Source organism: Astatotilapia calliptera, chromosome 18 (genome assembly GCF_964374335.1).
Source record: "Astatotilapia calliptera chromosome 18, fAstCal68.1, whole genome shotgun sequence".
Lineage (NCBI taxonomy): Eukaryota > Metazoa > Chordata > Actinopteri > Cichliformes > Cichlidae > Astatotilapia > Astatotilapia calliptera.
This window is the reverse complement of record NC_137439.1, coordinates 22,645,397-22,665,353: the sequence shown is the minus strand read 5'-3', so window position 1 is coordinate 22,665,353 and position 19,957 is coordinate 22,645,397. Positions and strand designations below refer to the sequence as shown.

The window sequence follows — 19,957 nt, the reverse complement described above, 5'->3', positions numbered from 1 at the left end:
ACAACACTGTGCAAAAGTCTTGAGCCACCTCTCATTTCTTTATACATAGACTTTATTATACAGACTAACTCAAGTGATGAGCTAGTTTTGTGTTTACACAAAATTTAGGTAACTACCATTTCAACATTTTATCTTTAGCAGTTTGTTACTAGCAGCTTGTCACAAAACACATCATTTGTTCCCATGTATTTAGCTGAATCTATTAACAGATCAGACAACAAACTGATTCCCAAAGAGCTGTTGCACAAAACCTTGGCATATCGCGTCTTGGTGTGCATTGTGTCCTTAAGTTGACAAGTTGAAGACAAAAGAATAAATGGGTAGATAGACTAAAAAACTATCTACACCAGATGAACAGCATCTGAAAGTTATGTTCTTCAGAAATTGGCACAGGACCTGAGAGAGACATCGTATCCTTTAGCTGATTCATCTACTGTTCACTGAAATCTCATCAGAAGAAGAACCACAGTGAAATATTAGAAGCTGCACAAGAAACTGAAAATAAGTGGCAACTCCAGGTCTTATCGAGTAATGAACCCAAACTGGAAATGTATGGTTCAAATCGTTGTCATAGTTTTGTAGTTTATAAATTATGATTATATAAAGTTCTTACCCTTTTCAACAAGCCCACTCTGCCCCAGTTTGTACATGAAGATGAAGAAGGAGGACCCAAGTGCAGACATGAGCAGGCAGGCAGAAACAGTTTTAGTGGGTTATTAAAGTGCAAATTGAAGCTTACAGGTGGAAAACTGGGACAACAAGGAAGCAGACAACAAGAGTGAAACAACAAGAGCAAGCAGCCTTCCATGATGTGACAGAAAAACAAAGGCTAGATGGCAGGTATAAAACCACACAACACCTGGTGGGTGGATGTGGTGTGATCGACTGCAGGGGTGAAAAGAAAAACAAGGCAGATGCTTGAGCTATGATGTATAGTGTCGTACTTTGTCTGTTTCATCTGTACAATGTTTAGATTTCATAAGACCCATCATTTCAATCATCAAGTGAAAGCTAGTTCTCCCAGTGAAAGAAAAAATATTGTGTTCTGGTAATTGCAAGTTTTAGTTTGTCAGTTTTAGTTCTGCTTATTGATTGCTTAGTAAGTTAGCTTGACTTTAATCTAAAACACAGTCACACAAATGTAAATTGCCCTTAAAGGCATTTCAACTTCTCCAAAACATTTTATTTTCCTCTCCAGCCGTTTCTCTCTCTGCCTTTTGTGGAGGAAATCACATTTTAATGTCTGTGGGGAGCAGTGAGCAGTGTTCACAAAATGATACTTGAATCATTAAAATCCAATTTGCAGGACTGGGGCACAGCACTCCATCACAGCTATCAGCCGAGCCGTCCTCTCAACGCCGCACCGTTTGTGTTGTGCCTGCACAAACTGAGGGATCAGAGAGGGAATCAATAGCAATACGGCATTCCTTAACAGAGTTCTTATGGATCAGAGAGACGTTCATCTACTGAGAATCACAGATGAAAGAGAGAAAGAGAGTGACAGAGAGAGAAAGAGGAAAATGAAGCGTACGAGTGAGACTCACTGACCTTATGTGTGTAAAGAGCGTGCACTGCAGACACACACACACCTACACACGCAAGCCCGTTCAGCTATCTTAGTGAGGACCTTCATTGACATAATGGTTTCCCTAGCCCCTAACCCCTAACCCTAACCATTAAAAATGAATGCCTAACCCTTCCCCTAAACCCAACCATAACCTAATTGTAACCCTGACACTAAAACCACATTTTGAGCCTCAAAAAGGCCTTCAAAATTGTGAGGACCAGTGAGTGTGTCCTCACAAGTGACTGTTGGTTCTCACAAGTATAGTAGAATGCAGATTTTGGTCCTCACAAAGATAGCTAGACAGGAACACACACACACACACACACACACACACACACACACACACACACACACACACACACACACACACACACACATACACACAGAAACATTTGAAGAGTGTTCATGGCTCGAAATCATGCTGTTAGAATTAATGAATAACGTCCCCCCTGCCAAAAGGTTGGGCCTACAGATGGCATTACATGGCAATGCACACACACACACACACACACACACACACACACACACACACACACACACACACACACACACACACACACACACACACACACACACTGTGGAAGTGGAAGCCAATCACTTGCATCAGCAGTTTTGAGAATATTGTACATCAGTATGTTTAAATGTCAAACTAGGTCACTTCAGGGCGTCACATGAATTCAAAAATTAATTATCACACAACTGCGTAATAACACTTTCACCTCCTTTATCTCGCACACATAGACGGAGTACAGAGAAGCAGAGAAGCAGAGAGTAGAACGTGGAGCCACAATATCCTGTGTGTTATCCTTAGTTCAGCTGCATTATTAAAAGATAAGATTATACAATTTAACCTGCATTCAACATTCAATTAACAAAAGGCAGGGATGGCTACGCTCTCACAAACACACACATATGCACGCATGAACGTTATCTCCTTGACCTGCATTAGCATCTGCGGTGAGCAAAGCCGCACACTTCATGACCTGCATCAACTTTTAATGAAGTCTGAGAAACACGATTCCTTTATTCATGCAGGTGAAGTAATGGGAGGACTGCCACAAACACACACACACACACGCACGCACGCACGCACACACACACACACACGCACACACACACACACACACACACACACACACACACACACACACACACACACACACACACACACACACACACACACACACTGAGTTGTTGGAACCAGTTCCTTTTACAGCAACAGGTGGTGAGACTTAAAACAAGCTCAGCTTTTGTGTCAGCCTTTCTGATTCAGCTGAACACCCGTGAGGTAGTTGAAGGTAGTTGGAGTCTCATTTAAAAGGTAACCACACAGATGTTGTATCACAAATTACTCCTAACTTAAAGGCCACACAGAGCTTTCAGAGCTTTTTACTGACATACTAATTTATTTGAGAACCAATGGTCTTCATGGTCTCTTTATGTGTTGGCTTCTCTACATTGCTCAAAAAAGTATATGTATGTTTTTTCTTTTAAGTTTGTCTTAGTTTTGTTCAAATGTTTTTATATAGCGCCAATTAACAGCAACAGTCGCCTCAAGGTACTCTATGTTGTAAGGTAAAGACACTACAATAATGCAGAAAAAACCCCATCGATAAGATGACCTGCTATGAGCAAGAACTTGGCGACAGTGGGGAGGAAAAACTCCCTTTTAACAGGAAGAAACCTCTGCCAGATCAGGATCAGAGAGGGGCAGCCACAGAGAGGGGCAGCCATCCGTCTTTCTCCTGAATCCAAGCTGTTTTTTGTTTGGTTGCTTTTCTCCAAACCACTCAGTAATGATTGCCAGTGTAAAATTCATGTGAAACATAAGCCACAGTGCTGATTTCTCATGAGAGATTAATGTTTTTCACTTCATCAAATAAACACTTTAATTTTAGATTTGGTACATTTGGTACACAAATCTGTGTAAACAGATATCTGCAGGCGGGGGAAAAGATTTCTCTTTTGGATACCAGAAGCTATCTGGTTTTCTCTTGAGGTCTGAGTAGTATTGATGAGTTAATGTGGGATGCTGGCTCATTATTTACAAAGGTGCAGGTCTTACCACTTGTTTTCTTTTAATGTGGCAACTCCTTTCATGGATGTTCTTAAACTGCTAGCTCTGTGCTGCTACTAACCCCGTCTGTACAGCTCTAATTGGCCAATTGGACAGTGGAAACAGCCGTTGATTGAGCACAACAGCAGGCTGATTTGAATAACAAAGACATTGTTGCTTAGTGATGAGTACCCAGACGTCTGGTTTTTGAGAGATGATAAAACTCTGGAGAAAATTTAGAATCAAAAGTCATGCAATGGTGTAAACAGGTGGAGGTGTGGAGATTGCCGTGAACTACTGGTTTGATGACATAAGTCTGGATGTGCTGGTGCAAAACAGTCTCTTCTCATTTTTATGTTCATTTTTATGTATTTCAAATGCCGGTTGAATACAAATAAAATGAAATTTGCAGATATTATAGAGAATCACAGTAAGCGTCAACACAGCGCTGCCTGTTCAAGGTCATTAACTGCTAGCTTTAATGTGACAACTCTAAGAGCCAAACTGTGTATTTTTCATAGTCAACACAAAGTCTCTGTATTTCCATGACTTCCTTTTTCTCTGTTTTGAATGAGAACTGTGATAGTAATAGCTGTTGGCAGAGTGTGACATTAAATGCAGTTATGCGATGCTGCCACAAAAGGCTGTTTGTCTTCAACAGTTATTTTTCTGCTCTGTGTGGATGAGCAAGAAACCTTATTAGGAGTGTTCAGAGTGAGGTGTCAAGGAAGACAAAAGCGCCACACACATGCAACAATGAAAGGTTTCTTTTAAAAGACAAGACAAGCACTTAATGTCGGCAAAATGAGACTCTTTCGTGGCTCTATCAAGCTGGTGTTAAACTCTTTAACATGAAAATGGGATGGACACACCTTTAAGGACTTTGTATCTCTCAGCAGGGGAGAGTTTTGTAATTAGAAAGGAGAGATTTAGTTACTTAATCATGGCTAAATTGAATTTGAGCGTTTAATTGTAAAGACATTGAGAATAACTCAAGGGATGGTTGTGTCAGACTGAATAATGAAGCAAAGCCAAATGCTAATTCATTATGAGAGCTAGGCAAGAGATAGCAGGTGACCTTAAAACTTTTCCTATCGGACCCAAGCAGCAGGGAGACAAAAGAGACAGAAACCATGTGCATAGTGAATGAACAGCAGAACCTGGAGCGCTCAGGGGTCACGTCTGAGAAAACGCAGCCGAGAAAGTAAATTAAAGAAGGAGAAATGGAAAGTGAAAGGGCAGCGTGAAGAAAACAGGGCAAAAGTGTGAGGAAGAATAATTCATCACGAAGGAAAAAGTGAAGGAAAGAGAAACAGCAAGTGAAAGAAGGAGGAGGCTGAGGCCGCAGAAGTGTTGTACTTTTCACCTGCATGTTATTTGGCCTGCAGCAGCCGCCTGCTTGTTCATTATTGACTGGAATCATGCCCTTTACTTTACGCTGTACATGGGAGGCTTCACCAGCGGCCAGCACCTTAAAGGCCTAATAACCTCACAGAACACACGCTGAATGATACTGGAAGTAAGACCATTAACTTCAGTTTCTGAGCGACCTCTAATGCAACATGAGCCTCCGTACTGCAATTCAAGACTTTAATAAGGACTAGTGTTTTATTGTGTGTGTGTGTTTGTGTGTGTAGCTGAGCATGGATGTGCGTGTGTGTGGGCAGACGTGGGCGGTGTGGATGTGACTCTCTGCCCTTGTCCGTGCAATCACCTCATTCGCGATCGAGCAATCTAATAAAAACAATCCGCCATGCTGGACCTCATTCTTAACCTCAAGGTTGACTATTGTCCTCTCTCTCTCTCTCTCTCTCTCTCTCTCTCTCTCTCACACACACACACACACACACACACACACACACACACACACACACACACACACACACACACACACACAAACATGTATACACACAAAAGCGCGTGCAGACACTTGTGCACACACTGACATCAAAAGCTCTTTCAGCAAGCCCACATACCCCCGGTCATTGTCTCAATCAAATCCTTTCATTGCACAAGAATCTTTCCTCTTTTCACGCGTCTCCTCCGGTGGACACATAATGCTCAAATTTTGCTCCCTGAAGCTTGATCCTTTCACATATATCTTATTCCTCCATGATTGGTATTGGTGAGAATACAACAGTGCTCACAAAATTGAGGGCTGATCTGCAAGAAGCTGAAAAAAATTCTGAAACAAAGAAAACTGTTGATTTTTACCAACCTGCACATCAAGATGTAAAAACAACTTTGGGGTATGAGCGCCTCATATAGTTAACACAATAAGTGCACTATCCTACAGATGATAACACATTCTTTTGGTAAATATTTGGTACTAAGGGGTAGAGTTGTCAATAATACATAAATAAATAATGTCATGGCTAGACGGTCCTCACTGATCATCTTGCCAATTTGTTGTGGTGTTTGTGTGTACTGTGTCGTGTTCTCCTCTCCATCCTGGGCATGTGTTTTTCTGCTGGAACATGTACTTCCGGAAGCTGTGGCACGGAACGGCAGTTGACCGGAGGGGAGTGTCCTAAGCTAGAATCATCGCACCTGTGCAGAATTACCTTGCCAGCGCAGACGTATTTAACGGGGCGGTTGAGTCACAACCAACGCTGGAACGTTGAACTAAACCGGGTAGCGTAGTCATGATTAGCATACCCGGTTTGTGAAGGAGAGGACGTTTTCGTTATTGAGCGTGTGTTTTTTCTCATCTGCCTCCAGGGTTCAAGGATTGGAGGAGGAGCCGGCACCAGGAGTTGTTGTGGATTATTACTGCACTGTCACCGTGAGGAGAGGTCGCCGTATCACTGCACTGCCCTTTTTGGATTATAGACTCGAACTGTTAACTCACCTTTTCACTGTAAATAAATCCACTGTCATTCTGCAAGGAGTCTCGCACCTGAGTCCTTTAATCCAATTCACCATGACAGAACGTTCCAGCCAAGTGGACTCAGCGGACTCGGCACCTTGGCGGCGCGAGCTGTCGCTCCAGGCGGCGCTACTAGAACGCCATGAGAACATGTTACAACATTTCTCCAAGGAGCAATCAGCGCTAATCCAGGTTGTGACAGAGCTAAAAGGTATGTTGCTATCTCCACCTGGAGCTGCTGGGGGGCCTTTACCAGTGCCACCTCCGATCAACGTCGCTGCTGCTTGCCCACTGCCCCCCTCCCCTCCTCTGCCACGGCGTGAACATTTGTTGCCAGTCCCAGAAAAATTTTCCGGAGATTTGGACAAGAGTAGGGGATTTTTAATGCAGTGTGCCCTCACGTTTAGGCAGCAGCCTCAGGCTTACGCCACTGATTGTTCTAAAATCACCCTGATGGTGGAGCTGTTGACAGGTCGAGCCTTGCAGTGGGCACAAGCGGTCCTAAACTCCCAGCCTCAGATTTCCTACACTGATTTTTTGAGCAAATTTCGAAGTGTTTTTGATAAAGGAACTAACCCTGACAGTGCGGCACATAGGATGTTTGTTTTGAAACAGGGCCGGAGGAGTGTCGCTGACTTTTCGGTGGATTTCTGGATTCTTGCTGAGGAGACTGGTTGGGAGGAGACGGCGCTCCGGGGAGCTTTCTTGAACAGTCTGAACGAGGGACTGAAGCGTGAGTTGGCTTCCAAAGAATTGCCTAAAACCTTGAGTGCATTGATTAATTTATGTATTAAGTTGGACGATCACCTTCGGGAGTTCAGCAAGCGGACACCGGGAGGCGCTGGGTGGCGGACTGGATTACCGGCCCTGGAGTGGAAGGGGACGGACCCGCGGTCAGCGGAAGAGGAGGAGCAGCCGATGCAGTTAGGCGGAGCACGGTTGAGCTCCACAGATTGGAGGAAGAGACGCCAGACGGGTGAGTGTTTTGCATGTGGAAAGAAGGGACATTTTGCTGACGCATGCCCCTCTCGGGGAAACGACCAGGCCCGTCAGTAGCTGTGGGAGTACTGACGGGTGCGACCATGAACATTGCTCCCCATCTGAGTTGTTCTGCTAAGTTGGTTTTTCAATCTCACACTCACCAGTGCCGTGCATTAGTGGACTCTGGAGCTGAACAGAATTTTTTGGATGAATTGCTCGCTAGGCAGTTGGGCTTCCCCGCGGTTCCTCTCCGGGAGCCTCTTCAGGTTTCAGCTCTTAACGGCAGCCCGTTAGCGGCAATAACCCATCGCACTGTTGATCTGACTTTAGTTCTTTCTGGTAACCATGTTGAGAGAGTTTCCCTGTTTCTGTTTAAAGCCCCCGGCACCCCATTGGTCTTGGGGTTCCCATGGCTCAAACAGCACAATCCGCAGATCGACTGGGCTCAGGGACGCGTGACAGGCTGGAGCGAGTGGTGCCATGAACATTGTTTACGTGCAGCGGTGCCCAGTTTAGTGCCCCTAAATCCGGCGGCTCAGGTGAAGGCACCCGATCTCTCAGCCGTCCCTCCAGAGTACCACGACCTGGCTCAAGTATTCAGCAAAGACCTAGCAGTGTCTCTCCCGCCTCATCGCCCTTATGATTGCGGGATAGATCTGCACCCTGGCGCCCCATTACCCACCAGCCGGCTTTACAGCATCTCAAAGCCTGAACGTGAGACCATGGAGCGCTACATTACAGACTCTCTCGCTGCCGGCTTGATTCGCCCATCTACATCCCCTCTGGGGGCTGGATTCTTCTTTGTACAGAAGAAGGACAGGTCTCTCCGCCCCTGTATTGATTTTCGGGGCCTGAACAAGATCACCGTCAAGAACAGATATCCCCTCCCTCTTCTTGTCTCAGCGTTTGAACTACTCCAAGGGGCGACTATCTTCTCCAAACTCGATCTCCGTAATGCATACCACCTGGTTCGTGTTCGTGAGGGGGATGAATGGAAGACGGCGTTTAACACCCATTTGGGGCACTTCGAATATCTGGTCATGCCATTCGGACTCACCAACGCCCCTGCTGTCTTCCAAGCAATGGTTAATGATGTGCTGCGTGACTTTATTAATCATTTTGTGTTTGTCTATTTAGACGACATTCTCATCTTCTCTAAGACTCGAGCCGAACATGTGAAACAGGTGCGACTGGTGCTGCAGCGTCTGCTGGAAAATCGACTTTTCGTCAAGGGTGAGAAATGCCAGTTTCATGTTCAGTCTGTGCCGTTTTTGGGCTTTATTGTGGAGGAGGGGCGGCTACGAGCCGATCCTGCTAAGGTGAAGGCAGTGGTGGAGTGGCCCGAACCCAAGACGCGTCGAGAACTGCAAAGGTTTATTGGGTTCGCCAACTTTTACAGGAGGTTCATCAGGAACTTTAGCCAGGTGGTTTCTCCCCTCACACAACTCACTTCTCCCAAACTGCCCTTTCTATGGTCTAGTTCCGCGCAGCAGGCATTTGCTCGTTTGAAACAACTGTTTTCCTCTGCTCCCATTTTGATCCAGGCTGACCTCACCCGACCATTTGTGGTGGAAGTGGACGCATCGGATTCGGGGGTGGGGGCCGTTCTCTCCCAGCGGGTGGGTGGCAAGCTGCATCCATGTGCCTACTTCTCTCGACGGCTGACCCAAGCGGAACAGAATTACAACGTGGACGATCGGGAGCTCCTCGCCATCAAGCTGGCCCTGGAGGAATGGAGGCACTGGTTGGAGGGAAGTGAACACCCCGTTGTGGTTTGGACGGACCATAAGAACTTGGCGTATATCCAGGCAGCTAAGCGTTTTAACGCACGTCAAGCCAGGTGGGCCCTGTTCTTTACACGTTTCAATATCACTATAACCTACAGACCAGGATCACGCAACACAAAACCCGATGCTCTCTCACGCCAATTTGCACCACACACGGATGACGGAGAGAAGCAAAGACCCATTCTGCCCGCCACTTGCATCGTGGGAGCTACGTTGCGGCCTGCCCTATCTGCGCTCGTAATAAGACCCCCAGTGCCCCCCAGGCCGGTCTCTTGCACCCTCTGCCAGTCCCCAAGCGCCCCTGGTCGCATGTTGCTTTGGATTTTGTCACTGGTCTACCGTCGTCATCAGGTAACACGACCATACTAACTGTTGTAGATCGTTTTTCCAAGGCGGCGCACTTTGTGGCGTTGCCCAAACTCCCGACTGCCTTAGAGACGGCTCGGCTCCTTACCGAGCATGTTTTTCGGTTACATGGGATTCCACAAGACATTGTTTCTGATCGGGGCCCCCATTTTACTTCCCGGGTCTGGAGGGCGTTTTGTTCAGGACTAGGGGCCCGTGTGAGTTTGTCTTCAGGTTTTCATCCTCAGACGAACGGTCAGGCGGAGAGGGCGAATCAGGAGTTGGAAACCATGTTACGCTGTGTGGTTTCCTCGAACCAATCCACCTGGAGTGACCAGTTGGCTTGGATTGAGTACGCCCACAATTCCAGCACGTCGGCAGCCACTGGCGTGTCTCCGTTTGAAGCGTCGCTGGGGTACCAGCCACCATTACTTGCCATCACTGAAGGTGAGCTGGCCGTTCCCTCTGTTCAGCATCATATGAGACGCTGCAGGTGGGCGTGGCGCGCCACCAAGGCGGCTCTGTTGAGGACGACGGCGCAGAATAAGAGGTTGGCCGATCGTCGCCGCACTCCGGCCCCTGCCTATCGTGTTGGACAGCAGGTGTGGCTCTCTTCCAGGTATATTCCCTTACGAACTGAATCCAAGAAGTTGGCCCCGCGTTTTATTGGGCCCTTTTCGATCCAAGCTGTGTTGAATCCGGTGTCTGTTCGTTTGGCCCTTCCTCGCAACATGAGGATTCATAATGTGTTTCATGTTTCCCAGGTGAAACCGGTCCGGACCAGCCCTTTGTGCCCGCCTTCCAGGCCCCCGCCACCCGCCCGGGTTGTTGCCGGCGCTCCTGCTTATGCCATCACGCGGATTATGGATGCCAGGCGTCGCGGTAGGGGCTTCCAGTTTTTGGTGGATTGGGAGGGGTATGGTCCGGAAGAGCGTGCTTGGGTGCCGCGGTCTGCGATTCTGGATGATGCTATGGTGAAGGAATTCCGCCGCCGGCACCCTGACAAATTTGGTCGGTCGCCGGGGGGCTCCCGTTAATGGGGGGGTACTGTCATGGCTAGACGGTCCTCACTGATCGTCTTGCCAATTTGTTGTGGTGTTTGTGTGTACTGTGTCGTGTTCTCCTCTCCATCCTGGGCATGTGTTTTTCTGCTGGAACATGTACTTCCGGAAGCTGTGGCACGGAACGGCAGTTGACCGGAGGGGAGTGTCCTAAGCTAGAATCATCGCACCTGTGCAGAATTACCTTGCCAGCGCAGACGTATTTAACGGGGCGGTTGAGTCACAACCAACGCTGGAACGTTGAACTAAACCGGGTAGCGTAGTCATGATTAGCATACCCGGTTTGTGAAGGAGAGGACGTTTTCGTTATTGAGCGTGTGTTTTTTCTCATCTGCCTCCAGGGTTCAAGGATTGGAGGAGGAGCCGGCACCAGGAGTTGTTGTGGATTATTACTGCACTGTCACCGTGAGGAGAGGTCGCCGTATCACTGCACTGCCCTTTTTGGATTATAGACTCGAACTGTTAACTCACCTTTTCACTGTAAATAAATCCACTGTCATTCTGCAAGGAGTCTTGCACCTGAGTCCTTTAATCCAATTCACCATGACAAATAAAAATCGATACTCAGATATTAATCAATGCTAAAATTAATACCGGAGTCACTCATTTACAACAAACAGTGTAAACAACTTCACACAAACAAGTAGACACAAAGCTCTTCCCCTCAATAACAGGTGAAATACTGGACATTCATAACACTGAAACACTATCAGAGGTCTGTAAAGGTCCCGTTTCAACAGCATGGAAGTGCACATGTCAATATTAGCCATCTAACTATTAGCAGTTAACCAATAGCCACACTAGCCACCTGTTATCCTTAACGTGGTAGCTAGTTGACTTTAGTTAAATAAAAGATAAATAATTACTGTAGGCTGAACAGATCACGGGTGGAATATTGAGCCGTGACAGAGCAGATTACGGACATGTGGAGAATGGGCACAGTCAGAAGTTTCTCACTGTGCAGACCAGCAAGAAAACCATAGATGAATGTGTGGAGAACTAATCCAAGCAAATAAAGAGAGAAATCTGGAGCACAGCAGCCGAATCAGACAACTTCAGTCTTGAAGAGCTGAGGAGAAAAGCTGTAGACTGAGGTGGAGCAGTGAGAACAGTGGGTGAGATAGACACTGCAGGGAAGATGTGAACAAGATGATAAACTTTTCTACTTTTACAATAATTTTTCAAAATGTGTTTCGTATTTTTTTAAAGCCAGTTGTGAGGTCAGTTTTAAAATACAGGCAGCGTCTGGTTCAATTTTTCAAAATAAGACTTGCTTGCAATTACTTCTGTTCTTGCAGGATGGGGTCAAAATTTTCAAAAACTGTATCAAGCATTGAGTATTTTCCTGGATATTGGTATTGAGTTTGAAAGTCTAGTACCTTGACCACCCTGGAGGGAAAACAACTGTACAGATTCTTCAGTGTCAGAGAAACACAGTCATTCACTTACAGTCACACTTTCTAGCCATCTGACAAATTCATCTTTTTAGCTCCAGTTTTGGTCTCTACCATCTCCAGGAAATCTTTAGCCCAGTGCTAAAGGTCACGTTAGAGCTTGTTCATTGACAGGCAAAAAGAAAAAAAAAAAAGAAAAAAAAAGAGCTTGTTCATTGAAAGGAAAGTGTGCTGCTGATGTAAATGAGCTGAATGAGAAATTGGGGCCGGGTAGAGGAACCTGGTACTTTTTAGAGTATAAATCAAATTGGTTCCGGTATTGGTTTAAATGTCAAAGGTACCCAGCCCACACATAATAATGCTGAGTTGTAAGGCTTAAAATAGGCATTCATGTTCATTAAACATTCTGATCTCAGCTCTTTCAGGTCTATGTTAGGTTTAGTTAAAAAGTCTCACATGTGTGGAGGAGTAACTTCTATTTTCTGAGAGTACAGGGTGTTTCAAAAAGAAGCAACCAATTTAAAAAGGCAATATATTTAAAAGTAATGAGCATAGAAGCTTGTGGTAAATTTTTAAATACAATATTAGTTTTTACATGTAAACCTTACAATGTTCTCAAGTGCTCAGTGTTTCCCCTTCCAGACAGACATATGTCCACACAACAGTCAAACTCGCAAAAGCACGTCTGCTCGGAAAAGTATGGTAATTGGCATAGATGTGGGTGAATAAGTCTTTTTCTTTAATGTGGATTTATCACAGACATTTCAGATAAGCTCGCTTCTACCACTAAATAAAGGTGTTTGGAAAGTCAGTTGTCTTCTTTACAAGCTCTGTGCCCACCTACTATAACATGGAATAATGGGAAAAAAAGTTAAAATAAAATACAACTTGTACAAAAAACGATTTTCTTTTGTAAAGATTTTGTTTCCAGCAATGATCTCATCCTCTTCATTCTTTTTCATCACCTTCTTCCCCACGGGTGGCTGAAAACTATCACGTTGCCAGCATGTCCACTCACTGGAAAAACACATCTGCAATAAGCACCTGTCAACACAGAGGCCAAACAGTTCCACCCACATTCTCCCACTTTCCTGTCACACTCTCGGCCCTTTCTGTCCTAAATATCCCTCTGACGAGCCTTTCACTACATCACTTTAATCTCCTCCTGTTTAATTTTATGTCGCGCTTGCCTTCTTCATCCTTCTATTCGTGACATTCTCTTTCTCTTATCTAACTTCTCATTGATTCAACAGTGTCTCATTTCCAGTCTTGGTCTTTTCACACACTACGCAGACTTGGCAGCAGAGAGGACAGCGATATTATGCTTCAGGTAGTTGGCAAGCGTCTGCACTTAAAGGGTCATACTGATGGTGGGAAGGTGGGAATAAGTGCATGTCTTTGTATACGTGTGTGAAGGCTGGCTCATTACCAGTGGCGATTATAGAAAGAGGGTAAAGCAACAGGAATAGAGGTAGCTGAAGAGTCCGTGAGTGCAGAAAAAACTCTCAGACACAAACAGCAAGTTTGCCTGTATGCTTGGAGCTATCTGCCTGCCAGCAGTGTCTGAGTGAGTTCTTTTTCCTGTTTAGTTTTCAGGAAGACAAGACCGAGCAGCGATAAAGTTAGAAACCCAAACAAGTTAATGAGGAGCAGGAAGTAATGAGCTGATTCCATGATTAGAGGCATAATTCATCTGTACACTGAACACCCCACTCCTCCCAGATTGAGCTTCATATTTATGTATCTATTCCAGATCTATCTGAGTGGTATTAACATGAAGTGGCTTGTGTGCTCATGCTTCACTGCTGCTCCTTTGCTCATGGTTCAGGCAACCATTAAAAAATGGCCATGAAATGACCACCTATCCTTCACTTTCATTGTTGAGGAGACAGACAGAAAAACCAGCCAGCCATGATGTCCAGAGGGGAAGATTCAGGTAAAGGTAATTGCTTAGCAAGAGAATGAAACAGGAGATAGGATCAGGAGGAAAGGGAGAGAGGTGACAGTCTATAATTGGAAATGGAGAAAGGAGGAAGATGGTGGAAAAGGAATGAGACTGAGAACGAGGCGGGGGGTGTTAGATTCAAAGAAAAAGGGGGGGGGGGGGGGGGCTGATAGCTAAAGCACCTAAGACATACTTGCCATATGCCCCCTGCCACAACACACACACACACACACACACACACACACACACACACACACACACACACACACACACACACACACACATTGCCATATGCCCCCTGCCACAACATGACATAACACATGACCACGCATGACACGTTACCACACATGGCATCCTGCAGTGTAGCATGGGTAAAGTAGAGCTATTCATGTCTCAGACCAGAGTGAACAAACAAGTCCTCACTTCAGCTGTTTTTCAGCCAGGTTATCATTTCAGATAAAAAAACAGACTGCAGACTGTGAGCAGAGCGCATAACTCATGTAGGTAATGTAATGAGCGATGTTATAACTAGAAGAGTCGGGCGATGTGAAACATGACAGCATTCCATCAGTGAAGGTTTATTAACATTCATCACTTGGTCAGCTTGTGAAGCCTTTTTAAATACCTCTAGCTGAGTGCACAATTCAGATAGGCGATAGTAAGAAAGCATGATCACACACACACACACACACACACACACACACACACACACACACACACACACACACACACACACACACACACACACACACACACACACATAACCTCTCTTGTTCACTCTCTTTTCTTTCCTGCAAGTATCTAAGGGCAAGTAGGGAGCCTTGTCAGGATGGGTAGTCGTCAACCCTTAAGCCCAGCAAACGTGTACTGTTGCATTTCAAGTGTGTCTGCGCTCTATTTGAAAAAATCACAGTGGCTGTTGAGGACAAGATGTACATGCCCGTGTGTGTGCGCGCGTGTGTTCTGCACAAGTTAACATACCCAGGGCTGAAGCGTGGTCCCTGATCCCTCCTCATCTGTCCAGCTGTGTGCGTATGTGAATCTGTTTTCCTGTTCTCGTTGCCCGCAAGTTTCTGACGCCGCTCCGCACGTGCGAGCCCTCCGAGCCTCAGGTCTCCCTCAGTCTGTCTCACTCTCAGACCTTGGCATCAGCAGCTGTACCAAACGTACCACTCATCCCCCTCTTCTCTCTCTCCTTCTCCCTCCCTCCCTCCCTCCCTCCCGCAGGCACGCTCGTGTGTACGCGCCTCCGTTCACTCCTTGTTGATTAACGTCCCAAAATAAGAAGGGGGGCTCACGCTGAGACTTTTCTCTCTTTCAGCCGGTCCTCATCAGCTGGTCAGGGTAGCCTTCATCTCCCTCCGGTATGGCTGTGGGATTATGAGGAAAAGAGAGGGAGGAATGGGGAAAGGAGCGTGCTGTTGCTGTTGCCTCTGCCTCCTTCAGTATGAGCGCCTCTCTCTCGTTTAGCATGCTTTTCATCTCTCTCTCTCTCTCACCTCTCTCTCGCTGCTCTCTCGCTCTTTATCTCTCCCCAACCCCCTCCCTCCCTCACTTTTCTCAGTCACTCTCTATCTGCTACTGCTCAGGCTGTTAGGATTCACAATTCAGTGTGCTGCCGAGCGTATGGCTGAGGGAGCCTCTAAACAACAGGGCTGGATAAAGAATAAAAAGAATGACAGCAAAGATTAGAAGACAGAAAAACAGCAGATGTATTTGTAAGAATAGATAAGAGGATTAGTAGTGCTCCTACTACTACTGCTAGTACTGCAGTCATTTAGAAAACAGTAATATTAAAGGTAATTCTAAGACTTTTCTAATAATCCAGCAAACATGGGTTGTACATGTAAATCACAGTTAACCGAGCTCAATTTGCCAGTATTTTAATTTACTCCTTTACACGATTCGTAGTCGTTTCCTACATCATCTAGGTTGCTCTCTTTTTATCACTGATTGCACTGAATGATAACAGCCTTGCGAGGGTGCCAGCAGGTAGAGGAAAGTGCCAACTGACAATGTGCATGGGCTTGATAACAAATGATAAGGGCCATTCACTGCTGTGGCTACATCTGAATCAGATGGTGAGGTATACAGTGGGGCAAAAAAGTATTTAGTCAGCCACCGATTGTGCAAGTTCCCCCACCTAAAATGATGACAGAGGTCAGTAATTTGCACCAGAGGTACACTTCAACTGTGAGAGACAGAATGTGAAAAAAAAATCCATGAATCCACATGGTAGGATTTGTAAAGAATTTATTCGTAAATCAGGGTGGAAAATAAGTATTTGGTCAATAACAAAAATACAACTCAATACTTTGCAACATAACCTTTGTTGGCAATAACAGAGGTCAAACGTTTACTATAGGTCTTTACCAGGTTTGCACACACAGTAGCTGGTATTTTGGCCCATTCCTCCATGCAGATCTTCTCGAGAGCAGTGATGTTTTGGGGCTGTTGCCGAGCAACACGGACTTTCAACTCCCGCCACAGATTTTCTATGGGGTTGAGGTCTGGAGACTGGCTAGGCCACTCCAGGACTTTCAAATGCTTCTTACGGAGCCACTCCTTTGTTGCCCGGGCGGTGTGTTTTGGATCATTGTCATGTTGGAAGACCCAGCCTCGTTTCATCTTCAAAGTTCTCACTGATGGAAGGAGGTTTTGGCTCAAAATCTCACGATACATGGCCCCATTCATTCTGTCCTTAACACGGATCAGTCGTCCTGTCCCCTTGGCAGAAAAACAGCCCCATAGCATGATGTTTCCACCCCCATGCTTCACAGTAGGTATGGTGTTCTTGGGATGCAACTCAGTATTCTTCTTCCTCCAAACACGACGAGTTGAGTTTATACCAAAAAGTTCTACTTTGGTTTCATCTGACCACATGACATTCTCCCAATCCTCTGCTGTATCATCCATGTGCTCTCTGGCAAACTTCAGACGGGCCTGGACATGCACTGGCTTCAGCAGCGGAACACGTCTGGCACTGCGGGATTTGATTCCCTGCCGTTGTAGTGTGTTACTGATGGTGACCTTTGTTACTTTGGTCCCAGCTCTCTGCAGGTCATTCACCAGGTCCCCCCGTGTGGTTCTGGGATCTTTGCTCACCGTTCTCATGATCATTTTGACCCCACAGGATGAGATCTTGCGTGGAGCCCCAGATCGAGGGAGATTATCAGTGGTCTTGTATGTCTTCCATTTTCTGATGATTGCTCCCACAGTTGATTTTTTCACACCAAGCTGCTTGCCTATTGTAGATTCACTCTTCCCAGTCTGGTGCAGGTCTACAATACTTTTCCTGGTGTCCTTCGAAAGCTCTTTGGTCTTGGCCATGGCGGAGTTTGGAGTCTGACTGTTTGAGGCTGTGGACAGGTGTCTTTTATACAGATGATGAGTTCAAACAGGTGCCATTCATACAGGTAACGAGTGGGGGACAGAAAAGCTTCTTACAGAAGACGTTACAGGTCTGTGAGAGCCAGAGATCTTCCTTGTTTGAGGTGACCAAATACTTATTTTCCACCCTGATTTACGAATAAATTCTTTACAAATCCTACCATGTGAATTCATGGATTTTTTTTTCACATTCGGTCTCTCACAGTTGAAGTGTACCTCTGGTGCAAATTACTGACCTCTGTCATCATTTTAAGTGGGGGAACTTGCACAATCGGTGGCTGACTAAATACTTTTTTGCCCCACTGTATGTCATTTTGGGCTAGAGTTGCATTTGTGAAAAGTCCAACTCCAAATTCTTTGAGACCTAGCCTCAAGTACCCTCGGTGCAGAGGTCCAATCTCCTCTTCTTATTAGCATTGACCTAGGAACAACTGCAATTCATCATGCTAAACAGTGGGAATGTGAAAGGTGACCTTTAAATCTTAAAATAAAGGCATGAAGGTGTTGCATCCTGCTGCAGCAGCTCTATACCAAATGCACCGAGCTGCTCCTGATTAAAGACAAATGGTGAGTATAATATACAAAAAGAGGATTTATGATGAAATGTCATTCTTCCAGTGAGTTTGTTCTTTTTAATCACCTCCCCCATTTTGCCTGGAGCATGCAGAGAGAGGGAGCGAATGAGAGAGGAGGAAAATAGACATTTTTATTGTTCAGTCCTGTTGCCTTGTCAGGGTAGATCAGATCACAGGGAACTGAGGTTGAAACACACACACACACACACACACACACACACACACACACACACACACACACACACACACACACACACACACACACACACACACAGAAACCCATTCTTCGAGCCTGACTGCCCCTGAGGTCAGTTGACAGCTCATCACAGGAAAGGAGAAGTCTGGCCTGCGACCCCGAGGCCAGGGGTTGGGCAAGTCATGATGCCTGGTGGAGGCCAAGTCCAGCAAACACCTACCACTCCCACCTCTCAGCCAATCTGACCTGCCTGCCCACACACATACATTAAAACATCAGATCACGTGTTCTTCCTTTGCTGAACCCCCAAAAACATTATAGATAATATTATAGATAACTAAAAAAAAAATTCTTCTTTAACCAGAATGCCTTCTGGGTGAGGTGTTTTGGATATGTCTTACTGGGAGGACTCCCCGGGGTGGACCCAGGACACACTGGAGAGATTTTCCCTGCTTTCGGGCTTGAGATCACCTCAGTGTCCCCCAGGTGAGCTGGAGGAGGTAGCTGGGGACAGGGAGTTTTGGGCATTTCTGTCTAGACTGCATAGATGGATGGATTCTTTTCTTCCTTCCTTAGCAACACTTTCCTCAAGGAGCTATATACTGTAATGTAAAGACTCTCCAGTAATTCTAATACTTGCTGTAGTGTCAATTGATACTATTATGATATCTATGCAAGTGTATTGCATTTACTTGACAAGAAATGAGTCTTTTCTCTGAATTAACAAGATGTCTTAAAATTGTGAAAGAGTCTTCACTGACTTGAAAGCTTGAATTATTTAATGTTCCTCATTATTATAGGTCTCTGCGGTGACCAATAGTTTGCATGTAAGAGGCCAGCTGGTCTGCAAACACTCATAAACTACTAGGCAAGTGGTGGAGAAACTGTGAGTTCAAAGCAATCCAGAAAGATGGAATGTCTGCCTTAAAAGTAAAAGTCTGCTTTTTTATGTGTGTTGATAGCAGAAGTAAGGCTTCCTTCATTTCTGTCTTTTTTTTTTTGCACACTGCTTTCAAGTTTCGCTACAGCTCAGAGAATACATAATCAGTGTTTGCAGACAAGTTGACGTGTTTCAAGCAAAATATGTGCAACTGTAACCATCTGCTAGTGACCAAAGCAATCCCAAGCTTTTTGGTGTAGACTTTTCACCCAAGTCATAGTCACTGCTCATCAAAAAGTCTGGGAATACGACTTTTTTTTTGGGATTGCCAAATGATCATCAACAGATCTCTAAACCTGTTTGCATGAGGCCCAAGAAGACACAACATGTATGTAACAAAATTACAATTTAAGAATAAAACCTAGCTATATTTCCTCTGCTATAGTGACTGTCGGCATAAAACTGCTCTCATCTGATGACGGAGAAACTAATTAAACTAAGTAAATATGCAGCACACGTCGAGCCGAGGTTGGTCGTCTGCCTGTCACAGACAGCCATAAGTTGTTTTCTTTTTTAAGGTTTAAGTTTCTCAGCTATGTAACTGTTTTGTTAAATAAAGAGGTTATTTCATTTTTATACACTTCTTAACAGATAAATAGAATGACATCTTGCGAAAATATCATTTGCTTGTATTTCAGCCAAATGTGTGTCACTTGGCCGAAACACCAGAGCAGGTTGTGTTTTTCTCCTGCTGTGTACTTTATGAACAATCTTCCAGTTTTGCAAATGGTTCAACATAAAACCAGAGAATAAACAAACAAATGTTTCTCTGTAATACATTTAATCACTGCCACTGTGTAACCCATGTCCTCTACAGACTCTAGGCTGCTACAGAGGTATTCTCATTTAGC

The 19,957-nt window shown here is 45.3% G+C and overlaps 1 protein-coding gene across 1 annotated transcript in view; it reads right to left on the bottom strand.

The window, feature by feature from the left end:
• lingo3b (leucine rich repeat and Ig domain containing 3b) overlaps positions 1–15,458 on the bottom strand; it is a 51,120-nt gene extending 35,662 nt beyond the window's left edge. The window contains exon 1 of the mRNA XM_026149594.2: positions 14,987–15,458. The gene's annotated coding sequence lies outside the window, so the exon portion shown is untranslated. The remainder of the gene's footprint in view (positions 1–14,986) is intronic.
• Between the last annotated feature and the right edge of the window lie 4,499 nt (positions 15,459–19,957).